The following is a 25,797-nucleotide window of genomic DNA, read 5'->3' as shown; positions in this document are numbered from 1 at the left end:
AAATAATAATGTAATCTATCACACCATCTATAATTGAGCTTAGATTTTTTTGAAGGACTGTAACTTTTATGTGTCAATTGCAATATCATATTTTTAATTCTCAGAAAAGGTGATAATGAGTAATATAGCTGCATTCCCAGGTTATGAATATTAATCTCCTTTCTATTATTGTGAGAAGCTGAGCATGTCAGTTTTTCTTGCAGTCTCATCTGTCATCTGCTAAATGTAAATAATAGTTGCTGTTGATCTACACTACTCTATTACTTGCAGGAAATAAGGTAAAAACTTAAATTTGCTAGAAAATCCTCAATGCTTAATTCCTTAGGTTCCATAGTTTTTCTGCAGTTCTTTTGCCATTATTTAGAACATTTACAGAATAGAGATAAAATTTGGCAAGACAGACATTTGATGTTTTTCTTCATCTGTCTCTCCAAGGGATACTACTTCGAATTTGTTTAGCATTTTAGTAAATCCATTAACCTTTAACCCTAGACTTAGAAAATGGGTTTGATGGTTTAATTCTTGTTCCCTGAAGAGTCTATAACCACATCTTAAGCTGCAGCGTGTTAGACATTAATTGGAAAGTATTTTTAAGCCAAATTCAGAGTTAGGATAATGGAAGTATAGAAAATAAGTACTGGAGAAAGCCAAAGAAATTTGCTCATCTTGGCTCTTGCTAGATTTGAAATACATTTTTGCATTAATTTGTGTTGATGGGAATGAACTAGGAATGGGGCTAAAACAATAAACTGAATTTTTAAAAAATATCCACTTAAAATAAGCGTATTCTCTTTCCTGTATGAGATTGTCACTTATGTCTTTTATTTAATCTCTGACAATTCTTTTAAGGACTCTTGGTTTCTCCAGATGCTGTGATGTTTAGGGTTTGGAATTAAAAGCAATATCTCGGAAGGTAGGAGCTTAGTTTCTAAAAAGAAGGGTTAGTTCTGAAAATCAGTCTTTGCTTTTCTGTTGCCTCCTTTCACTTCCTGAATCAATCCTGAAAAGCAGGAAATACATTAATAGTCTCATCAGGTTAATGTGAGAACAAAAGAGTTAGACCTTGTTTCCTTTACTGCCCACACAGGTGTGATTACAGCTAGGAATGGACAGCACAGAACAATAGCAACCTTTTTATTTGCCTGACCTGCAATATCACGTGGATAGCACGCCCCACCTCTATACTTTCAACCCCATGTGACTTAAAAGGACAGTGTCTACCTTGTGCCTGATCCCCCCCTTCTGCCTGCTATCTAGCACCCGGATATCAGGCCCTGCCCAGAGGGTTCTATCAGCGTGGATGGCCACATCACATCCAAGATTGCCAGGTCCTTTAGGAACTGGGTGCTTGCCTACCTAACTGGCTTTATAAAGATTTATCTTGTCCGGGCGTGGTGGCTCACGCCTTTAATCCTAGCAATCTGGGAGGCCGAGGCAGGCGGATCCTTTGAGCTCAGGAGTTCCAGACCAGCCTGAGCAAGAGCGAGACCCCATCTCTACTAAAAATAGAACTTAATTGGCCAACTAAAAATATATATAAAAAATTAGCCGGGCTTGGTGGCGCATGCCTGCAGTCCCAGCTACTCGGGAGGCTGAGGCAGGAGGATCGCTTGAGCCCAGGAGATTGAGGTTGCTGTGAACTAGGCTGACACCACAGCACTATAGCCCTGGCAATAGATTGAGATTCTGTCTCAAAAAAAAAAAAAAAAAAAAAGATTTATCTTGCAACCAGATGAATTTCCTTCAGCTTTCTCATGTTTGATCAAGGATTCTTCTCCAGTACAATTTCAATATTTTTGAGATGCCAGAGAACCTCACGGATTTCAGACAAACAATAACTTCAAGGAAAGAGAAAATGTAGGTGGTAATTCTAACATTTTCCACAGTTGTTATTTTATGAACCTATATAAAAAGGAACAAAGCCCTGACAGTATGTTGATTTTAGTCCTTGAAACTCATTTTGGATTTCTAACCTCCAGAAACAAAGGATAATAAATTTGGTGTTGTTTTCAGCTACCAGGTTCATGTTAATTTGTTACAGCAGCAATAGGAAACTCATACATGCTCTTTGCATTTACACAGCTCATTTCCTTTCTTTAAAACAATTATAGGAGTTACTGAAAGAAGAAAAGAAATCCAGGAACTATACTGAAAATTCAAGTTGCTGTTACAGATAAACTGTGATGTAGGAAAACTGTCAGCTAGTTTTTCCACAAACTATCTTCACTCACTATTTTAACTTTTAAAAAACACCACTAAGTTTAAAATAATGTCAAAAATAAAAGAATTTAAAAATGAAATAATAGGGATTGCATTGAATCTGTAGATCACTTTGGGTAATATAGACATTTTAACAATGTTGATTCTGTTGACCTGTGAGCATTGTATAGTTTTTCACTTGTTTACATTTTCTGCTATTTCCTTCCCCAGTGTGTCGTAGTTCTCCCTGTAGAGGTCTTTTACCTCCTTAGTTAAATATTTCCTAGGTATTTTATGTTCTTTTTTGTTATTGCGAAGGGTATTGAGTCTTTGACTTAGTTCTCAGTTTGGCTGTTGTTGGTGTACAGGAATGCTACTGATTTGTGTACATTGATTTTGTAACCTGAGACTATGCTGAATTTGTTTATCAATTCCAGTAGTCTCATGGCAGAATCTTTGGGGTTTTCTAGATATAAGATCATATCGTCAGCAAAGAGACCTCTTCTGCCCCTATTTGGATGCCCTTCTTTGATTTCCTTCTTTTGTCTGATTGCCCTGGCTAGGACTTCCAGCACTATGTTGAACAGCAGTGGTGATAGATGGCAACCTTGTCTGGTTCCAGTTCTAAGTGAGAATGCTTTCAATTTTTCCCCATTCAGTATGATGTTGGCTGTGGGTTTGTCATATATGGCTTTTATCATTTTTAGGTAAGTCCTGTCTCTGCCTACTTTGTTAAGCATTCTTATCATAAATGGGTGCTGAATTTTGTCGAATGCTTTTTCTGCATCTGTTGAGAGGATCATATATAGTCTTTGTTTTTACTTCTATTTAGTGGTGAATTACATTTACAGATTTGCATATGTTGAACCATCCATCCCTGCCTAGGGAAAGCATTTATGAAGAAGATCTCAAACGCAATCACAGCAACAACAAAAATAAATAAATGGGACCTGGTCAACTTAAAAAGCTTCTGCACAGTCAAGGAAACTATCACCAGAGCAAACAGACAACCTACAGAATGGGAGAAAATATTTGCATGTTATACATCCGATAAAGGGCTGATAACTAGAATCTATTTAGAACTCAGGAAAATCATCAAGAAGAAATCAAACAACCCCATTAAAAAGTGGGCAAAGGACATGAACAGAAATTTCTCAAAAGAAAACAGACTAATGGCCAACAAACACATGAAAAAATGCTCAACATCTCTAATCATCAGGGAAATGCAAATCAAAACCATAATGAGATATCACTTAACTCCAGTGAGAATGGCCTTTATCGCAAAGTCCCCAAACAATAGATGTTGGCATGGATGTGAAGAGATAGAAACACTCTTACACTGGTAGTGGGACTGCAAACTAGTACCACCACTATGGAAAGTAATATGGAGATACCTCAAAGAGCTAAAAGTGGAACTACCATTTGATCCAGCAATCCCACTATTGGGCAAAAAAAAAAAAAAAAAAAAAAAAAAAAAAAAAAAAAGATATTCTATAAACAAACAAAAAAGATATCCTATAAAAAAGACATCTATACTAGAATGTTTATAGCAGCACAATTCACAATTGCAAAGATGTGGAAACAACCCAAGTGCCCATCAATACATGAGTGGATTAATAAAATGCAGTATATGTATACCATGGAGTTCTATTCAGCCACAAAAAAACAATGGTGTTCTAGCACCACTTGTATTATCCTGGATGGAGCTGGAGTCAATTCTACTAAGTGAAGTATCACAAGAATAAAAAAACAAGCACCACATGTACTCACCATCAAATTGGTATTAACTGTTTAACACTTATGTGCACATATAATAGTAACACTCATCAGGTGTCTGGCAGGTGGGAGGAAGAAGGATCGGATGGGTATATTCACATCTAATGGGTGCAGCGTGCACTGTCTGGGGGATGGACACACTTGAAGCTCTGACTCAGGCAGGGCAAAGGCAGTATATACAACCTAAACATTTGTACCCCCGTAATATACTGAAAAAAATAAAATATAAATGAAATAAGGCCAGGTGCAGTGGCTCATGCCTGTAATCCCAGCACTTTGGAAGTCTGAGGCAGGAGGATCATTTGAGGCCAGGAGTTCAAGACCAGCCTGGGGAACATAGTGAGACCCTGTCTCTACAAAAAATAGAAAAATTAACCAGGTATGGTGGCACACGCCTGTAGTCCCAGCTACTCGGGAGGCTGAGGCAAGAGGATCACTCAAGCCCAGGAGTTTTGAGGTTGCAATGAGCTATGATGATGCCACTGCACTCTACCCAGGACAACAGAGCAAGACCCTGTCTCTAAATAAATAAATTAGTTCGTTAATTTAAAAAATGAAATAATAGAACTACTATGTCAGGAATCATCTTGTCACAAGGAAACAAACTAACTCTGGCTTCTAAAAAGAAGACAAACCACAAAAGGAACAGGAAGTCTTGCAAAAATCAAGGTGGCTACCTTTTCTATTTTTCTGTTTCACTATGCATAGTCTCATAGTCTTTTGATTCTTTTACTTTTTATGGACAGCTTATATGTATATAGCCTAGCTTTTCTCATTGCTGTTTATCGTGGATTCAACATAGCTTCTTCAATTCTGACTTATTCTTCTATCCCTGTTGGAGCACAACAGACACTGACTGGAGTTTTTCCAAAACTGATCTTCAAGTAGAGAAAATCTGATTGGTCCAGTTGAATCAGATGCCCATCCCTGTCCAGTAAGTTGGGACTGATTTGGTCCAATGTGACCAGTTATGGGACTATAATGTCCTGAGTTTTTGCTCATCAGAGGCTGCATGGGCACATTTATCAAAAAAGGGGAATGTGCATTGTGGGACAAATGACCAGTATGTCAATTACATGTCTAAACACATAGCATGGAGCTGGATTCAGAGATAAATTTATAATAGTAAATGCAATTATTGTTTTTGAAAGAGGAAATATAGGAACTAAACATTTTAGGTAAAGAAGTAAAAGGATTCACAAATAAATAAAACTAAACACATCAATGGAAAATCAAGTTCAAGGAAAACAGCAAACAGAACTAATAAAGCTAAAGGCAGAAATTAAATTAGAAAACAGACAAAAAGGTAGAATTGTCTACTTAAAGTAAAATAGGTTCCAAAATGTATATAGAATGATGTGAATAAAAACATAAACTCTTAAAAGTAAAATCAAGAAAAAATAGACAGTCAATGTGAGGAATTAATATTATAAATAAATAAAATGAAACCATGGATAACCTAAAAGAATTAGTAAAACAAGAGAGTACCATGTACATCATTTAGAAAAAGGTGAATATTATTTAGAAAATTCCAAAAAATGACTTTAGTTAAGATAGAAAACTAGCAACCCAGATTTTTGAAAAATGTAAATAATAGCTCTTTGCCCAAACTTTTTCTTATCTACTACCCAGTGCTGAGGGAAAAGGGATATGAGTCAGGTAAGCTTTATTTTTATTTTTTAAATAATTAAAAAAGCATTTGGTCTAAGCATGGAATACAATTGTTAAAATATAACATTATGGAAGTAATATATTAGGCTATTAGTAACTATTAAATGACGTTCTCAAAGAGAATCTATTGGATTAGCCAATCTACTACTCAGTACTGAGGAAGAGGGGTGACGAAGCAGGCATTATTTCAAGAGAGGTAGGGAATGAAACATTCAGACAAGCATGATCTGGGGAAGAACATCACTGGAAAAATCTAAGAGAGAGCATTAGAATTGGAAGGGGCTTGACTGCCAAGTAGCTGGCTGTGATCTCTGAGCAAATCTCTTTCAGTGCCCCATTTTGTTTAGAGTTGTCAGGAATGTACACTGTCCTTATTTCCTCATCATGAGTTCCAGGGAATATTTCTGAGGAAAGAGAAATACCACAAATCTCCAATTTTCTTACCTTAAATTTCAAATCTGAACGTGATAATTTCTAATGTCCCTTCCAGTTCTGAAATTAAATTTTTTTTTTAAAAAAATGACTGAGGTTATAAAAGTAGTTTGAATATTCATATATTTACCATTTTGGCTATTAAGTGGTCTTGTAATTTAGCAGGTTCCCAGCTCCGTCGAATCATAGTGGTCTTCCACCAGAAGATATTACTTAATAGGGCCAATATGTGTGGATCGCTTACACCCCCTCATCCTTCCTTTACATCAGTCAAGTGGTGCCTTTTCCTCCCAAAATTTTTTTGAAAGTGACTTTTTTCAGCTGTTTGAAAATTTTACCCTAATGAACATGTTAACATAGAACGTATCACCTGGTTGCTGAATCAGGAAGAAATCTAGGCTACACTTCCTGTTGTTACTCAATATGGCTGCCCCTTTCAATCCTTGTGCAGGTGGAGTGGTGAGAACGTTGTTCTAAACCTAAAAAAAGTTATAGTGCACTAAAAGGAAGGTATAATTAAGAAACTTAAACATCAACATACTGTATATAAACTAAACAGGTTACTGTAAAAAAGTATACATATTTGCAGCTGCTATCTCTTCAGAAATGTGCCTTTCCCTGTAAAGAGTCTTTTCGCTGTATCTTCAGAAAGACTGAGGTTTGTGAACCTCATTGCCCTATGGCTAACAACTCACCTGTGGCTTTCTTTTTTGGGGGAAACTTAAGCAATTCTTCAGTATGAGAAAACTATTCCCACAGCACTGTCAACACGCTACTTCATGCTGTAATGTCCACACTAATTTTTCCAAGGAAATTATAATTTTATAGAGAAATTAAGGCAAAATGTTCTCTGAAGAAAATCCTGAACACTTGGCAGAAATTATGTAGCCAATTAATTCTGAATTGTAGTTATGAGCATGTCTGTTGTTTTCTCTTGATTACCTTTATGCCCAATAGTTTAGATTGAGTCAGATTTTTAAGCTGTGCAAATCACGGAGCCTTCAGAATGCCAGAATGCTGATAGTAGCATGCTGGGGCTAATTATTGACTCAGAAGGGAGAATGCCAGCTAATGAATCATCAACATATCTCTTGCCACACCTGGGGTTTTCTCTGGATGATTTCCATCCAAGTGTTGACAAAACTTGACCTTGGATAGTCACTAAGATTTGTTGGGACTATAGCCAAAGGTGCTTACGTGCCAGTGGGACAGGCTCCATGTTCATCAATCAGGTTATTCTCTTCCACAAATGGCAAAAAGTGTACTCTTTGAGTTTTCCACATTAATATGATTTTGATTAATTCCACATTAATGCTGATTTTGATGGCTTCCAGACAAAAAGCCCCAAATTATTGTAATCCCATAAAGTACCCTGGACTCTTTCCTGATGTAAATAAACCTTAGCGTGTAGCTAAGTTGAAAGACAAAAGCCCAATGATGAGGGGTCACCCAGATATGATAAGCCCATTTATTAAAGTTCAAATACATGCCCACCACTACAACCCTACATTTTGCCTTTTTAACTGTGCTGGCAGCAGTTAGAGGCAGGGTGATGCACAGTTGAATGAACTGGGAGCCAGAGGGACAGGGGTTCTGACTCCAGCCGTGTATCCAATTTGTCTTGAGAAGGGCACTTACCCAGAGTCTCCCATTTTCCCCTGGAACATAAAGTCATTAAGGAACTGGCCTTGGAAGTTGTCATAAGGATGATGACATTTTAAAGAAGTCTCGTCTTTCAGGGGAAACGGTGCTTCATAGCAGTCTTACATGCTTCAGTGCTTCAACAATGGGTGGTAAATAGAATAAAGAGAGTGGAATAATAGTAACCAAAAGGGCATTATAGAAAAAGACTAAATAATGCTGTCCAGCCTGTTAAAACCTCTTCTTGTGGCTATTATCTATAATTTTCAGGTCAATTATGCTAATGTCAACCCAGGGTCTAACTGAGTTAAGGAAAGAATACAGGCAGATTTGTATTGACATGATGATGTCAGGGAAGATTGGCGTGGGGTGTGGAAATGCCTCATCATGCCTCCATTTGATAGAATAGTCTGATTTGTCTCGAGCTTCTGATGGTTAATCAGACCCCCACGGAGCAAAACTAGAGTTTTGCTGGATCACGAATCCCAGCGAAAACTCAGTTTCACAAAATGTAAGGTTGACACCAAACTTTCAATTATTAATTCCCTAGAAAGTAGCCTTTGAAAGATTCTAGAAAATCAGTCAACCATATCTCTTGAAGAATGATTGGTGTGTGCCAGGTCAGGTTAAACTCTTTAGGTTTACTCGCAAATTATCGTTAGGTCATAAAGCAAATTTAATAAGATGAACAGAAAATTTCTAAACAAAAAATGAAGTGGAGGAGCAGGGGGAGAGAGAAAAATGAAAAAAAAGTGTCTTAATTTCATAAATTAGTGTATCAATAAATTACCTTGCTCCGTTTTCCCCTTAAGAAATCTTTGTGATCCAGGAAAGCAAATTTACTTCCAAATTTCCCCCAGCATATGATGAGGAGACATAGTTTTAAACTCGGGTAAATGAGTCTGTCTTGAGGCAGTGTCTGGCACAGTAAGTCTCCCTCCCAGGGAGGACTACTTGGATATAGCAAAAAACTTCCCCCTGAGAGCTGGAAGTGTGAGCCTGGGAACTGGGTGATTTGGTCATTCCTTTTAGAATAGCAATGTCTTCCTCTCTAGGCGGCCCAGCACTCGAAAGAAACTTATCTGAATGTGTATAGGTTTCTTTTGAATTTCTGTGGTATCAGTTGTAATGCTCCCATTTTCATCTCTTATTTTATTTATCTGGATCTCTCTTTTTTGCTTAGTCTGTCTGGCTAAAGGTATATCAATTTTGTTTATGTTTAAAAAAACAAACTTTTCATTTTGCTGATCCTTTGTTTTTTTTTTTAATTTCATTTATTTCTGCTCTGCTATTGATTTTTATTATTTCTTCTACTAATTTTGGGTTTGATTTGCTCTTATTTTTCTAGGTTTTTGAGATGCATTGTTAGGTTGTTTATTTTAAACTTTTCTACTTTTTTGATGTAGGCACTTGTTACTATAAACTTTCCTTATTACTGATTTTTACTGATTTTTCTGTATCCCATACAGATATGTTGTGTTTTTATTTCTACTTGTTTCAATAAAATTTTAATTTCCTTCTTAATCTCATCATTGACCCACTGGTCGTTCCGTAGCATGTTGTTTGATTTCTATGTGTTTGTATAGTTTCCAATGTTCCTCTCGTTAGTGATTTCTAGTTTTATTCTATTGTGGTCAGAGAAAATACTTGAAATGATTTCAATTTTTTTGAATTTTTTAAGATTTGTTTTGTGGCCTGACATATGCTCTATCCTTGAAAATGATACATTAGCTGAGAAGAATAATTTGTATTCTATAGCTGTTGAATGAAACATTTTGTGTTAATATATATCTATTAAGTCCATTTGGTCTATCATGAAGATTTCTTTGTTGATTTTCTGTCTGCATCATCTGTTCAATGCTGAAAGGGGAGTGTTGAGGTCTCCAATGATTATTATATTGGGGTCTATCTGTCTTCTTAGCTCTGATAATATTTGCTCATATATCTGGGTACTTCAGGGTTGGGTGCATATATATTTAGAATTATTATATTCTCTTGCTGAATTGATCCCTTTATCATTATATAATGCTCTTCTTTTTCTCTTTTGACTGTTTTTGTCTTGACATCTACTTTATGTGATAGAAGTACAGCTACTCCTATTCTTTTTTGGTTTCATTTGCATGGAATATCTTTTTCTATCTCTTTATTTTCAGTCTTTGAATGTCTTTATAGGTGAAGTATGTTTCTTGTAGACAACATATAGTTTAATCCCTTTTTTAGAAAAAAATCCATTCAGCTACTCTGTCTTTTCATTGAAGAGTTAAGTCCATTCTCATTCAATATTATTATTGATAGGTAAGTACTTACTACTGCCATGGTGTCATTTGATTTGTGGTTGTTTTGTGGTCCGTCCTCCCTCCCTCCCTCCCTCCCTCCCTCCCTCCCTCCCTCCCTCCCTCCCTCCCTCCCTTCCTTCCTTCCTTCCTTCCTTCCTTCCTTCCTTCCTTCCTTCCTTCCTTCCTTCCTTCCTTCCTTCCTTCCTTCCTTCCTTCCATCTTGTCTTCCTTTGTTAAAAGTGATTTTCTCTTGTAGTGTGCTTCAATTTCTTGCTTTTTATTTTTTGTGTATCTGTTGTAGGTTTTTTTATTTTAGATTACCATAAGGCTTGCAAAAAACATTTGATAACCAACTATTTTAAACATATGACAACTCTGCTTACAGGCAAACAAATAAACAAGCAAAGAGAAATCTAAAAGAACTTCTACCTTTTAACTCTATCCCCCCACTTTTTAACTTTTTGTTTCCATCTATATTTTTTATATCATTTACCTCTCAAAAATGTTTAGTTATTTTTGATAGGTTTATCTTTTAGTTTTCCTACTCAAGATACAAGTGGTTTATATACCACAATTACAGCAATAGATTATTCTGTATTTGTGTACTTGCTGTTACCAGTTAGTTTTTATACTTTCGGATGATTTTTGTATTGTTCATTAATATTGAAGAACTCCTTTTAGCATTTCTTGTGGATAGCCTTGGTGGATTTGATTAAGATATGGGAGAATTCCCTGGATTACCAGGCAAAGTCTCTCACTATCTTCCCTCACTCTCTATGCTGGGCTGCTGGAGTTGGGGGAGGAGTGACATGGGCATGCAACTGGGACTGTGCCAGGTCACACCTGAAGCCAGCCCAGTCTCACCCAAAGCCTGTAGTGACTGTTGCCTGGCTACTTCTGATGTTTATTCCAAGCCTAAGGGCTCTTACATCAGCAGATGGTGAGTCCTGCCAGGACTGGGTCCTTCCTTTCAGGGCAGCATGTTTCCTTCTGGCCCAGGGTGGGTTTAGAAATGGCATCCAGGAACTAAGGCCTGGAATCAGGGGCTTCAGGAATTTGCTTGGTACTTCATTTCACCATGGCTGACCTGGTACCCAAGTTGCAAAACAAAATCCTCTGAACTCTTCCTTTTCCTTTCCACAAGTGGAATAAGGCTCTCCCTGAGCTGAATTGCCTAGAGGTGGAGGAGGGGTGACACAGGTACTGGCTTGGCCACGGTGGTGTTTCACTGCATCACGGGCATCCCAAGGCCAGTAGTTCTGAGCCAGCACAGCCACAGGAATTGCCCAAAGACTGCAGGCTTTCTGCCCTGATTGCCTCATGAATTTATTTCAGGTTCCAGGCTGCTTTTTGACAGCTGGTAGTGTAGATCTAGTTGGAACTCAGGTTTTGGGGTGGAGGATTTCCCTCAGGCTGGGCTGTTTCTAAATGCTCCTACTGTGGGCACCAGTAGAATTCTGCCCTGTGCCATATTTCTCTGTGACAGGCTGGCCCTGAGTTCCAATGCAGTGTCCTTCAATCACTTCACTCTCTCTCCCCCAGGATGCAGATTCTCTCTCCACTTGATGGGCTGGTGCAGCACTGCTGGGAGGCAGAGGAGGGGCGGCATGGACAATGCAAGATTGTCTTTTCTGCCCGCTTCTGTGCCTCTTTCCTTGGTATAATGTTAAAACCAGGTACTGTGATCACTCATCTGATTTTTGGTTCTTTGAAAGGTGATCCCTTGCATGCATAGTTATTGAATTTGGTGTTTGTGGGGAGGAATGATTGCTGGGGGTTTCTATTTGGCCATCTTGTTTCACCTTCCTGAAGGCTCAAAATTTTATAGATTGTCAATTAGAACAAATTATTGGTATAAATTTTGTGCTAATCCAATTAAATATGAATAATTATCATATGGATCTAGAAGAATATAGTATATATGGGCTAAATATTTAAAATAATATAATAAAAAATCAAAATTTTGAGAAAATTAGGAGAGGGTCATTTAAATAAGGCAAGAAATCTAAAAAAAAATCTATAAAGAAAAGATAAAATATTTTGGCTGCACAGATTTTTTTTGCCAAATTATATATTAACAACAAAAATGAGTTATGGAGAAAGAATATTTGCAGAAAACATCATCGATAAAAGGTTAATATTTATTATATACAAATGGCTTCTATGAATTTACAAGAAAAAATCAAATTATATAAATAGGTAAAAGTTATAAATGAATAATTCATAGAAAGGAAATCTAAGTGACTCAAACAATATACATGTGCAAAATATACATGTATAAAATTGTAAAATATACAATTTTAGCTACGAAATACTAATTCTTATTTATTATATCAGCAAAATTTTCAAGGTGATAACGTCTAGAGCATGTAAAGATTCATGCAAAACAGTATTCTCATAGACTTTTGGCATAAATGTGAATTGTGACACCCTTTTTTGAAGGAAGCAATCTGGTAACATCTATTAACAGATGCTACTTTTCAACCCAGAGATTCTCTTCCTGTGAATTTATGACATAGAAACAAAGGCTTAATACCTTAGAATATATGCTCAAAAATCTCTTCTTATAGAACTGCTTGTAGAAGGAAAAGATTAGCAAGGGATTGCCCATATCACTAGGAAAATAATTGAATATATTGTGCTACATCCATGCATGGATTTTTATGCAGCCATGAGAAAAATAAGATAAAGCTATACCCACCGAGCTAAGTTTCCATTATTCAGTGAGAAAATTAAGATGCAGAGAAATGTTTATGAAATCATTCCACTTTTGTAGGACAAAAGCTGATTTTAAAAAAAACCTATGGGCCGGGTGTGTTGGCTCACGCCTGTAATCCTAGCACTCTGGGAGGCCAAGGCGAGTGGATTGCTCAAGGTCAGGAGTTCGAAACCAGCCTGAGCAAGAGCAAGACCCCGTCTCTACTATAAATAGAAAGAAATTAATTGGCCAACTAATATATATAGAAAAAATTAGCTAGGCATGGTGGCACATGCCTGTAGTCCCAGCTACTAGGGAGGCTGAGGCAGCAGGATTGCTTGAGCCCAGGAGTTTGAGGTTGCTGTGAGCTAGGCTGACGCCACGGCACTCACTCTAGCCTGGGCAACAAAGTGAGACTCTGTCTCAAAAAACAAACAAAAAACAAAAAACCTATGTATGTGTGTGTGGGCATATAAATATTTGCAAATAATGAATGAGCATAAAGAAAGAGGGGAGGGCATATGTAGGCTGCCAGTGGTTATGTTCAAGGTGTAAGGAAACAAAGGGAGGGAGGATGAGAAGATTTTGAATAGGACACTGGCAAAATAAGTAGCATTGAGTATAAAATTCAGTCTATGTGGCCAGGCATGGTTGCTCATACCTGTAATCCTAGCACATTGGGAGGCCAACGCAGGAGGATCACTTGAGCCCAGGAGTTTGAGACTAGCTTGAGTGAGAGCAGGACCCCATCTCTACAAAAGATAGAAAAATTAGCTGGATGTGGTGGTGCACACCTGTAGTCCCAGCTATGGGGAAGACTGAGGCAGGAGGATGACTTGAGCTTGGGAGTTTGAGGTTGCAGTGAACTATGATGATGTCACCACTCTAGCTTGGGCGACAGAGAGAGAGACTCTGTCTCAAAAAACAAACAAACACACAAACAAAAGAAACCCCTCGATCTATGTTATTGATTCACCTTGTAAAAATTAAATATATATACATGAACTAGAAGGTAACACGAATGGACTATAACCTTGATTTGTCAAGACTGTTATTTCAAAATACATACAGATTTTCTGAATGAAGACAGGAAAAAGTTTAATGAAAATAGCCTGGAAAACTTTGAGATGACAAGAAGGAAGGAAAAATTGTTACAGCCTGTTAATTTAAATATGCTCATGCTGGTTGGGCTTCTTCAGATTTGGGGTTATCTCAGCCGATTGGGAAAAAAATATAAGGCAGTGTAAAGAGGAAAAGGAAATGATCTCTGAAGGCCTCATGGAAATCTCAAATGCTGCTTGTATGCTATTCAGGAGAGAAAAGTGGCTTTGGCCCTCTGGGAACACTCATAATTCTTGGATCCTCCCTGCTTAGCTACATCTCTGCTTTTTCTGTTTTAGAGGAAGACAACTGAGGTCTCACTCCAGTGGTGGTGAGACCATGTGTACAGCGTGGGTGGAAGTCAAAGTAAGACCAAAATTCTTCATGTGGAAGTAGAAATACATTCTACTAGAATATTCCAGGGATCACAGTTGTGCATCCAACCCTTTGGGAGCAGCACATCCTTCTTGATTTCTTTTGCATATTGCAGCATAGAAGTTCTTGGGCTTAGAGGAAGTCCGCCATGAAATTGACTCTCTTAGAAGAACCCAGAATGCCCACACATAATGCCATAAAATCAGGCTGTGCTTTGCAGTTGGTTGCAAGACATATTCTCTCACTTTGTTAACAGGTTGTGTGTTTTCATTTGTTGCCCATATGATTCAGTCCTATAATGGACAGACACACGTTCCTAAGGCAGCTGGCTCTTGAACTCTAGAGGAGCTTTGCAGATAAACAGGGGTTGCTAGTCTCTGATAGCCATGTGGCTGTAGTATCAGATGGTCAGCATTTGGGGAGAGGGAAGAGAGGGGTGAAGGTGTCTTTCTTCAGACTAAGTTTGAACCTAACCCACATAAATGGATGACTTGATAGAAGGCTGATAACATGTCTTCATAATAACTATTGCTCTTCTAAATTATGATAGTAAAGTCTTCTCATAAGTAAAACAATATCTCTCAACTTTATCTTCTTTCTGGAATTTACTAAATGCTTTTACATATTTCACGTTTTATGATATACTGCTATATCTTACAGCCAAATTTTATGCATTCTGAGCTTTATGCTCTTCATAAATATTTTAATTCAAATAAATTGCAAAGTGTCATATTTTTCCCCAAGACCAAAAATGTAACTATTAATCTTTTCTGATTTTATTAGTGTTCTCTAAATATCATAAACAAAATTAAAATTATAAATCTTGGTTTAGGTTGTTATTTCCTAAAATGGCTCTAGTTTATATATAAGAAATTTTTAAATTTCCTGAAAATACATGGAAAAATAGTTTATCTGAAAATTTTATCTCCAGTTGTGTATCTCTAATTATTCCATGTCCCTGATATTTTTTCACATCCTAACTGTCTAATTTATCATCTGTGGCTTGTCACAACTGATTATTTCAAGTATTACTATTTTGTTTCACCAATTGGAAATGCTCATTTTGATTCTGAAGCCAACTGACCCCTCTAGGGAAAGATACAAACAAGAGAATAACAAAATGAAAAAAATGTTTTTTTCCTTTTATCCACTTTGGCTGAGAGATATGTACATTTAATTAGGTTCATAAATTTTGGCTTCTCAGAAGAATCAAGTCTAGGAGGGAGTTTAATAACTAATAAAATAACAGTGTGAAATACTCCAAATTTTGCAAGATCATTCTAAATTTATTCTCATTAGCAGGAAAATGAATGAGAAAACCCACCTATGGAAACTTTTAATTTCCCTGAAGATGTGTTTTTTGGAGATTAAGCAATTGAAATGATACTTTCGTGTAGCAACAGAGGTAATGCGAATCCTACCCTGTTCTGGTGTCATACACTCAGAGATTCTAGAAACAGAATAGGTTTTCTCTTTCTTCTACTTTCTCCCACTCAATCATGTGGAACTTACTTTTGAACAGAAACATTAAGAGACTATGCAGAATGCTAAAGTTACAATTATTTTCTGAGTTTCGCCCTATAATTTTTTAACCCAAAAACTATGCTAGAGAATTGGTATGGTTTAGGAAAATTATAGCAAATGCATGGAACCCACTTGGATTAATTCTCAGTTGTTAGCTCATTAGGAACTATGAGCTAACCAAAAAGACATCCTCAAAACCCTGCATACTGTTGGATACCAAGCTATGAAATACTTCGGTATATGCCAAATCATTGAATCTATTGGTACTTTTACTAGATCAATTGGTATCCTTAATTAGATGTCTTGTTTCTGACCAAAAAGGCAAGTTTAGTTCAGAAGCCATCTTCTCAAGTCTGCCTGCCTCTTAATATGACTGGTGTTAGGTTCTGTAAGCTTATTTTGCTGCAGATGACAATAATTCCTTTTTCTATTTCTTTATCTTTTCCTTAAAATAAGGTCTTAGAGTGGTGGACACCTCAGTGACTCAACACACCCAACTCCTCTTCTTGTTTGAATCATTTATTATCTTTCTTTTTCAAGTACTCACAGGGCACACACCATGTGGACATCACCGTGTAGGAGGTGATTCCAAGATAATGTCAGCTATTCAAAGGTGGTTTCTTCATGAATTTTTCTCAGGAACAGTTAAAGACAAAGTTACATAAAAGTTATGTCTATAAATATGATATCAGCAAGAAAATGACAAGGTTATGAGAAAGAAACAGGTGAAATTGCAAGGGAGTCAGAAGAGGGAGCAACTGTATTCAGTAGAGAGGTGGGGGACAGTTTCCTGCAGAAAGTGAAAGTGAATGGTCTTCTGTACTAAAAACAAACTATGCAAACACACAGACACATACCCAAATCGCAATCCTGCATTTCTTTGTAGTTACTGCCCACATGTTCTGCTCCCCATAGCCAATCCACTGTGGTCAGTGTTGACTGGTCTGTCCTCACCACCCTGAGATGGCTCCATCCAAGTGCCAGCTGGTTCCCTGATTGATACTATCACTAGGTTCTTCTCAAGTCTCAATTTCATTTGCTTTCTCTCTCTTGCATCCAACACTGTTGATCACTTCTTTCCTCCCTTGAGTTTCCAAATAGCATCCTCTCTTGATTCTATTACCCTTCTGTGTGTTGTTCCTCAGGCTGTTTTGTTAGTCTTTTCCTACCATTTATTTAAATGTGGATTGCCTAAACGTTCTCTGGCTTTCCTACTTATTCACTCTGTACGCCTTTTCTGAGTGAGATCATTCAGTCCAATGGTTTCTACTGACATCTTCACTCCATCTCATCTGTCCTGAGCACAAGGGCTATAGGAGATTTCCACCTCAGTCAACCTTAAGCATTGTTGTAGGTTGGGTTCCCTGAAAAGCAGACTAAATTTTGCATTAGCATATTTGTTAGGGAGTGCTCTTTGGAACATCTCTAAAAGGGAAAGGAAGGAAGCATTTTGGGCAGAAGGAGAATTGGAATACAATTCATTCAGAAGGCCTCAGCTAACCTCTGAGGAGCTCTGGAGCTGGGATGGTCCTTCAGTATTGTCCCTAGTTGGGTCAAAGGGGCTGGGCCTTTGATACCCCTGCATGGATCAGAATTGGATGCAGGCTGCCCTTAGAAAGGGGGTTTGACTTGGGTGAGAAGGCTCTCTTACACAGCAAGCAGTCTGGAGAGGGCTGTGAGGCAGAGCACGCCTAGCAGTGTGGAGAGTAAGTCTTTTCATCCTGCAGGAGAATCTGGCAGGCTATTACCGTGTCCACTATAGACTCCCAACATGTCTATAACTGTGTCCATTGTTATTTTCACAAATGTATTATTTCTCTTGCATTTCTGCATTTGTTGAATTGCTCTCCTGTCCAGTAACCCATCCCAGGTCCAAGAGGAGTCAGTGAGTCTTGACGCTTGGTCCTCCTTAGCAGCTAATTCAAAATCTAAGTCTCTCCATCCTCCATCCTTAAATCTTTCCTCTCCTCTTCCATCCTGCTGTTGGGGCCTAAGGCAGGTGCACTGTCCCTCACCTAAGCATCTGCAACAGTCTCTTAATTGCTACCACAGACTCATGTCTTACTTCCTGTCTGTCCTTAATGTCCATGGTGAGATTTCAACATCATAAAACTAACCACATCAATCTTTTGTTTAGTTGATGGTTCCCCGTTGTCTTCTGTATAATGTTCAACTTTCTTATCACAGCATGAAGTTTTACCAGCCTCCTCTGAAGCCCACAATCCAGCCGTTCAGAAATGCTTGCTGTCCTTGTCAGGCTATTCCGTTTCCTGTGTCTCTGATTGTGATGCTTCTTCTGCCTGGAATATTATGTCATCCCCTTCCCTTGCCACTTGCAAATGCCTATTCATCTCTCGAGACTTAGTTCAGCAGAAACTCTCCGTGACACCTTCCGTGGCTGCTTTTATCCTTCTGGAGTCCTCCCATTCCTTTATCTTTATTAATGACTCCACCATACCCCAACATGCCGCTACCTTTATGTCTTTAATTCTTAATTATACTTTTTGTGTCCATGTCTATCTGCTCTACCATTTGTATCCCTGAAGGCAGAAATGACGTCTGACTTATTTCTCAGAGCATGCAAGAAAGCACATTAATTAATGACGAATGGAAGACAGCTAAACAAGAGAGGAGGCTCCAGTTGCTCACAGATAGGATGAATGTGAAAAACAAAAAACAAAATAAAAAAAGCTTGGTTTTGTGATTTTCTTTGATAATGTCTAACAGCCTCCTGATAGAAAGGGGAAGAGATAATAGGAAATACTCAGGCTGGAGAACAGAAAAGTCGAATCCATTGGAAGAACAAGGCATAGTGGAGAGTGAGGCTTTGAGTGAGGGCTTTACTAAAATGGCCAGGCGCAGGGAATGGTCTGTGTCAGCCTTCTGTTGGCTGGATGAGCTGCCCGGAAACTGAAAATCTTTGAGGTCAGGGACCAGGTAGGTTATTATTAGAGTGACCATACATTCTGGTTTCCTTGGGCCCATCCTGGGTTGGGCCTGCTCTTTCAGAAAAATTATTCATAGCATGTCTTTTACTCTCAAAAGTGTGTGTCCTTGTTTAGATGATAAATTATATGGTCGCTATAGTTTTTATTAACCTCTACAACAGCATGATAATACTTAGTGCAGCAAAGACAAACATATCCTTCTGAACTTTAGGAGAAAAATCAGGCTGTCAAAATTAGAATTCATATGTAGTAAGGATTTAAAGAATGGCTATTGCAAACCCCGAGACGATAACAAGGAATGTATTTTTACTACAATATATATCACAAAATAGAATTTTAAAATCTCACATTAATACACAGAGTCTTAGGTTTTCTGTAGTATGGGTTCTGCCTTTTTATGTTTTTAAATAAAGAGTACATTTTAAAAATTATCATATACAACCTCACATCTCACTCAAAAAAAAAATAAAAAAAAATAAAAATTATCATAGCTTAACATGTAGCTAAATAATTTACCCTTAAAGGGGAGTCTGTCAACTTCCAGATATTCTCAAATATAATTGGGACATTGCACAGGGGAAAGAACACAGGGTGAGAATCAGAGGACCTAGGTCTGCTTCTTCCCAGCTAACATGAAAATAACCAAATTAATTATCCTCTCTAAGCCCATTTCCTCCCTTGTAAAAGGGGATAATGATATCCATCTGACCTCTCACAGGGGTTGTGGTGAGTACCAAATGAAATAATGGAAAATTTGTTAAAAAACTGTGCTAATCTAAGTATATGAGATGTCCTTTATTCTTTTTTTTTTTTAAAAAAAAATGAGATTCCAGGTGAGTTATTAGAATTTTTGTCTTGATTAACTTGAATATTTTTGCATAACTATATGGTTAACAAATAAATTTATCACCATTAATATATAAAAAAATGTATTGTTCATGACTTACAATCTCGTTTCAGAAAATGGAATGTAGGAAGAACCCTGGGAGTAACTGAAAACCACAGTCACCGTGTTAGAAATCTGTCTTCTCATTTTATGTGAAAGATAGAATAATTAGTGAACAAAGGGCTGATGAGAAAATGAGGTAATTTTTTGAGACAGAAATATCCAATTCATTCTTTTATACGTGTTTTACCTATGAAAACCCCCAACCTAGCCATCAGAAGGTCAACCGTTTTATAGATTAACTCACTCAACTCATGTCAGAGGTTAGAAACTCTCTGGTGAGAACAGCTGTTAGTTATTTGTCTTTCGACATCAAAGATGCAGGAAGATTCATTAGTAAATTAGGGAGGTATTAGGGAGATGAAATTAGTTCCTAGTATAAAGAAAATGCATACCACAACACTAGTTTCCCTATAATGAAAGTAGGAAGTATTAAAAATTAATTGGAGCAGTAAAGCTTCCTAGAAAATCTGTTCCTGATGGTGAGGCACATAAGACTATTTGATTTTTTCAGATTATACTTAGGACATTTTATTCTAAGTTCGAAAATGTATCAAAAATGATATTTGAAACACCAGATATAAATTTACATTGGAAAATTATTTTTTCATGCAAAATATAGATTTTTCAGGGGATAAACTCAACTTTAATTGTTAAAAAGAGGCAATTTTATTCTTGTACACAGTTTGCAAGTAATTCGCAGCCTAAAATAATAGGAAAAGAATGTAGACTTTGTGAAAATGAATACACTTTTGTAAGAAAATGAATATATTTTAATTCCAACTAAGGCCTAGGATCTGTGCTAGGCATGTTATATAGATTATGGTATTTAATTCTTATAGCTATTTATTAAGAGGTAGGGGTAATTCCCCCCTCCACTTTTTAAGATACAGCTAGGTTAAGTTAGAAGTGATGGTAAGCAGAATCTCCAAGATTCTTGTCACCTTTCCCCCATTCCAGTCCTCCAGTTATTTAAACAGACATGTATCTGGGTAGTATTATGAAGGGATTTTGCGGTTGTAATTAAAGTCCCAAGTCAGTTGACCTTAAGCCATGGAGATTATCCAACTAGGCCTGATCTAATCACATGAGCCCTTTAAAAGGTAGTCGTGGAAATCAAGAGAAAGCGGAAGTGGAGAAGCTTGCTCTTGCTGCTTTGAAGAGGGACAGGGCAGGTGAGTGTGGGCAATGCTAGGAGTAGAGTGTGGACCTCAGCTGACAGCCAGCAAATAAAGGGAGCTCTGCTCAGTCTTACAACTATAAGGAAATGAATTCTTCTTCCTGAACTCTTCATGTATGAGCCCAGCCTGACCAACAACCCAAATTCTGGCCTTGGGAGACCCTGAGCAGAGGACCCAGTTGAGCCATGCCAGACTTTTCAACCACAGACCTGCGAGATAAGAAGTGGGTATTCTTATAAGTTGCTAAGTTTGGTATTATTTGTTATGGCACCAATAGAAAAACTCATGCTGCAGATCAAAGTCATAGAGAAAGTAAGCAACATTATCTATGATTTAACCCACTCAGCATAGAGTATTGTGATGAAAGCAGATGACAGCAAGACAATCAGGTTGATTTGGAGAAATTTTGTTCATTAATTTCACATTCACTCACTCATTCATTCATCTACCAGATATTTTTTGGCTACCTTTTTTTATGGCAGACCTATTGCTGTAAGGGGCTATAGGGATAAGAATCCAGCCCTTTTCCTCAAAGTGTTCACAATGTAAGGGCTAGGGGCAGAAAAGCCAGTGGGTCAGTGCAGTGTGTCTCTTAAAGATAGTCTAGAGGTCCCCAACCTTTTTGGCACCAGGAACTGATTTCACAGGAGGCAATTTTTCCACAGTCGGGGATTAGTGGTGCGGTGGAGCTCTGTGGCCCTGTCCCTAACAGGCCAGATTGGTACTGGGGGTTGGTGACTACAGAGGTTATGGTGGCACTCATGCTTTTAGTCTGTTTTTGTTTTTGTTTTTTTTAACCATGTTGCCTGTGGCAGGCAGATAATGACCTTCAAAGATGTCCTTGTTCTAACTCTCAGAACCTGTAAATGCAAGTGGAAATTAAGAATGCAGATGGAAGTAAGGTTGTTAATCAGCTGAATTTAAGATAGGAAGATTATACTGGATTATCCAGGTGGGCCTACTGAAATGGCAAGCATTCATAAAAGTGGAAGAGGGAGGCGGAAGAGAAAGTCAATATGATGTTATGTGAGAAGGACTGGGCGGGCCAAGAATGGCTTTGAATATAGAGGAAGGGGCCACAAGCCAAGGACTGAGAGGAGCTTCTAGAAACTGGAAAAGACAAGAAAACAGATGCTTCCCAAAAGCCTCCAGAAAGGCACACAACCCTGTTGATAACTTAATTTCAGCCCAGTGAGAACCATTTTGGACCTCTGACCTCTATAAGTGTAAGATAATAAATTCGCGTTGTTATAAGCCACCAAATTCATGGTCATTTGTTATGCCAGCGATAGGAAATGAATACATTGCCTGAATTTCCCTGCAGTGAAATGAATTAAAATAGAAGTAGAGAGGGATAATGCATTAGAGTTGTTATATTTTAGTTATTATTCAGGAGACAGTCTTTAAACATTGAGTGCCTGTGCAAAAAGAATTGAGTACAAAAAAGTACAAATCGTAAGAGAAAAACATAGATAAATTAAACTTCATCTAATTAAACAATTGTGTTCTTCTAAAGAAACCATTAAGACAATGAAAAACAAAGCTGCAGACTGGAAGAAAATATTATAAACATATGTCTGATACAGGACTTGTGTCCAAAATATGTAGAACTCTTAAAAATCAGTAATAAGAAACCAGACAATACAATTTAAAAATGGGGAAACATTTGAAGAGATACTTTCCCAAAGGAGATACATGAATGGTCAATAAGGATATGAAAATATGTGTAACATCATTAATTATTACAGAAATGCAAGTTAAAACCATAATGAGATATAACTATATACCTACAATGGCTAAAATTGAAAAAAAAATGATAATGGTATAAGTGTGGGTGAGGAAGTGGAGCAACTGCGATTTTCAGACATTGCTTGGTGGGAATACAAAATGGTGTAACATGGTTCGGAAGTTTCTTATAAGTTAAGCACATATTTACCACCTGACCCAGCAATTCCCCTCCTAGCTACTTATTCAAGAGAAATAAATATACATGTTCAAACTGAGATAGAGATGTGAATGTTTATAGCAACTTTAATCATAATCAAAGAAACTGGAAACAATCCATCAACTGGTGAATGGATGTGTGAGCCATGGTATATCCAGATAGTGGAATACCACTCCGTAATAGGAAGGAATGAATTACTGATGCACACAACAATGTGACTGAATCGCAAAAACATTCAGCGAAGCAAAAGAAGCTAGATAAACATGACCACATACTGTATGATTCCATAAGACATTCTAGAAAAGTCAAACTAGATGAGAAGCTGATCAATGGTTACCAGGGACTGGGGATGGGGGAAGTGATTGCAAAAGGGCTTGAGGGAACTTTTGAGGATGACAAAAATATTGCATACGTTGTTTGTGGTGGTGGTGGTGGTGGTGGTTACATAACTATAAATGTTTATAAAAATTCATTCATCTATATAGTTAAAAAATTTATCGTATATAAATTATACCTCAGTAAACACAATTTAAACTTCTCCATCCCCCGGAAAGAAAACATAGCACATGGTGTAAACAAGGGACTGAATAACTTCCCAGGTGTAATCCCTCTCAAGGAAATACGGCTTCTTAAATACATAAGGGCAGGAAACTCATACATGTGCAAAACTTTACAATTGTGGCTCATGCATTAAAATTCAGCTTCCATATACATTTCCTTGTCTGGTCTATTGAATCCATGTAAAACTTAAAAAAGAATATTTTAATTAAATATAAGAAACTAGAGATGAATTAAGATAGCCTAAAAGAAATACAGGAAATGTTCTCACATCATCTTCATGAAAAATGAACTCAGATAAACAGTTTGATGCACAGTGAATAGTATATTGAGAATTACACAATAGCGTGCTGAAATGAGTGTAATTTATCTTGCTCAACATTCAGGAATAGACTTTTAAAGGACTTTTTTTTACTAAAAGAGAAACATTTTCATGCCTCTAAAGTGCTCTATGCTCCTCAGAGAAAAATACTAAGTACAGGGTATTATTATTTCATGAGCTTTGGACTTACTTTGACAGTCATTATAGTTGTTCCATTTATAATACGCTGGGACTGGCTCCATGAAGTGCATCTTTTGTATGTGCATTTGTAATTCATTAGAAGCACACATTCATTTTGGGAAATGCCCTTTTCAGAGAGATGAGTATTGAACTTTCGAGAAGGCAACTGTCTTGCCCAAAGTCTTTAGTGCCATCTGAGGGCATAGAAAGGGTCACTCCAAACAGGGGCTCTTGGCATAGTGTCTTCTGTATCAAAATAGGGTCTCAGAAACTTCCTATGAATTATTTACAGGAGAGAGATTTTTAAGAATCTTATTTTGTGGACAGTTCTTTTGAAGACATAATTTGGCAAGGAACTATCATCCTTGCCTCTTATTTTATAAAGGAGCCTGAAGATTGTAATAGGAAAGCCATTAGATTAGAAAAAACATACTTTTATTTCACTCACAAATTTTATAATCTAAAAGAAAAAAAAAGGCCCAGTCCAATTCTTTAATAAATGCAGCATATTTCATTTGTAAATGCAGTTAGGCTTCTCACTATTTTAATAAGCATTTCTGCCTCTTCCCTTGGGGGTTTGTGATCGCAGTCAATAGCCATAAACTGTGAAGATGTGACAGGATGTTTCATCTCATTAAGATGCTGTGCAACCAGAATTCCTTCGTCCTCCTTCTTATATCTGATTTGTGCTCCTCAAATATGACCTTTAAGGCCTTCGTTGCTTTGCAAACACATTGCATGTCCCAAGGGCACATAATTAAGTAGGTCACATGCTTCCTAGTGCATGTTGGTGCTTGCCTTTCAACATGCATTTCCTCTCTTCCACTGTGGGAAAATTCTCTTTTTCATAAGACATTCTTGGATAAGTTCTTGGCACTTTCCACAGTAAAAAAATGTCCTTGATATATCATGGGAATACTTAAGGTCATTTGGGATTTCATCAGTCTTGAGAATAATTGGTCTCATATTTTTTAAAGAGTAGAGTCCACTCATACTAATCATAGTGTTGCCTTAGGCTTGTGTTTCTAGAGGTATAAAAGAGCTCTCAAGGATAACAGTTGCAGTTTTATCCTTTACCAATTAAAGTGTGTCAATTTTTTTGAATAACACTCTCTATAATATGTCGCAATAAAAAATAAAAACCATTTCAATGTATTTCATGTCAATCTTTGACATGAATAAGTTGATTTGCATAAATGCATATGTACCTGGTAGAGTTTCTATTAATTCCTCTTGGAAGTATCATTTGCTATGCATTTTGTAGGATTTTGCAGTCAAATAAATAAATCTGCATGCTGTAATAGTTCATAATTTTTCTTTCATAACTTTTGTAACTGAGGGTGAATTTTTAGCAACAAGATAAAATTTCATTTTGCTGACTATAATTATTGAATTGTAAAAGATTTTGAAATATTTAGTGCAAGTAGGTTTTCTTTCTTTTTTCAAATTTATTTATTTTTTAAATTGACAGATAAAATTATATGTATTTACTATGAGTAGATTTTGAAGAAAACCAAGATTAGTGACTCTGTCCCTCCACCCCATCATCACAATCTTTATCTTTTGTAAATTAAGTAAATTTTCTCCACCTAAGTAATCAACTGAATTAATCCAAGATGAAGCATTTGTGTTTTAATTAACTGGCCCATTTAATTAAGTTGGATTGCAAGACTGATTTGTTCTTCCTAGTGAAGCTAATCAAGAGATAGCAACAAAACCCAACTGAGTTTTCACATGATGATCATGTTAAGAAATCAATAGCAGACAAGATGGAGGCAATGAACACCCAGAACCCTACAGAGCAGTGCTTTTCAGATTCGATGTGCTTGCAAATCACCTGGAGATCTGGTTAACACAGGGATTCTGATTTAGCCATTCTGGGATGGGCCTAACATTCTTTATGTCTAACAAGCTCTCAGGTGATGCCCATGCCGTTTGGTGTGAGAGACGAGGTTGTGAATAGCAAGGTCATAGACCAACCCCTTATCACAGTTTACTATTTCGATAAGTACCAGGGGTTGGCA

The sequence above is a fragment of the Microcebus murinus genome, chromosome 7, assembly GCF_040939455.1.
Source record: "Microcebus murinus isolate Inina chromosome 7, M.murinus_Inina_mat1.0, whole genome shotgun sequence".
Lineage (NCBI taxonomy): Eukaryota > Metazoa > Chordata > Mammalia > Primates > Cheirogaleidae > Microcebus > Microcebus murinus.
The sequence above is the reverse complement of the archived record's forward strand: the minus strand, read 5'-3'. Positions refer to the sequence as shown.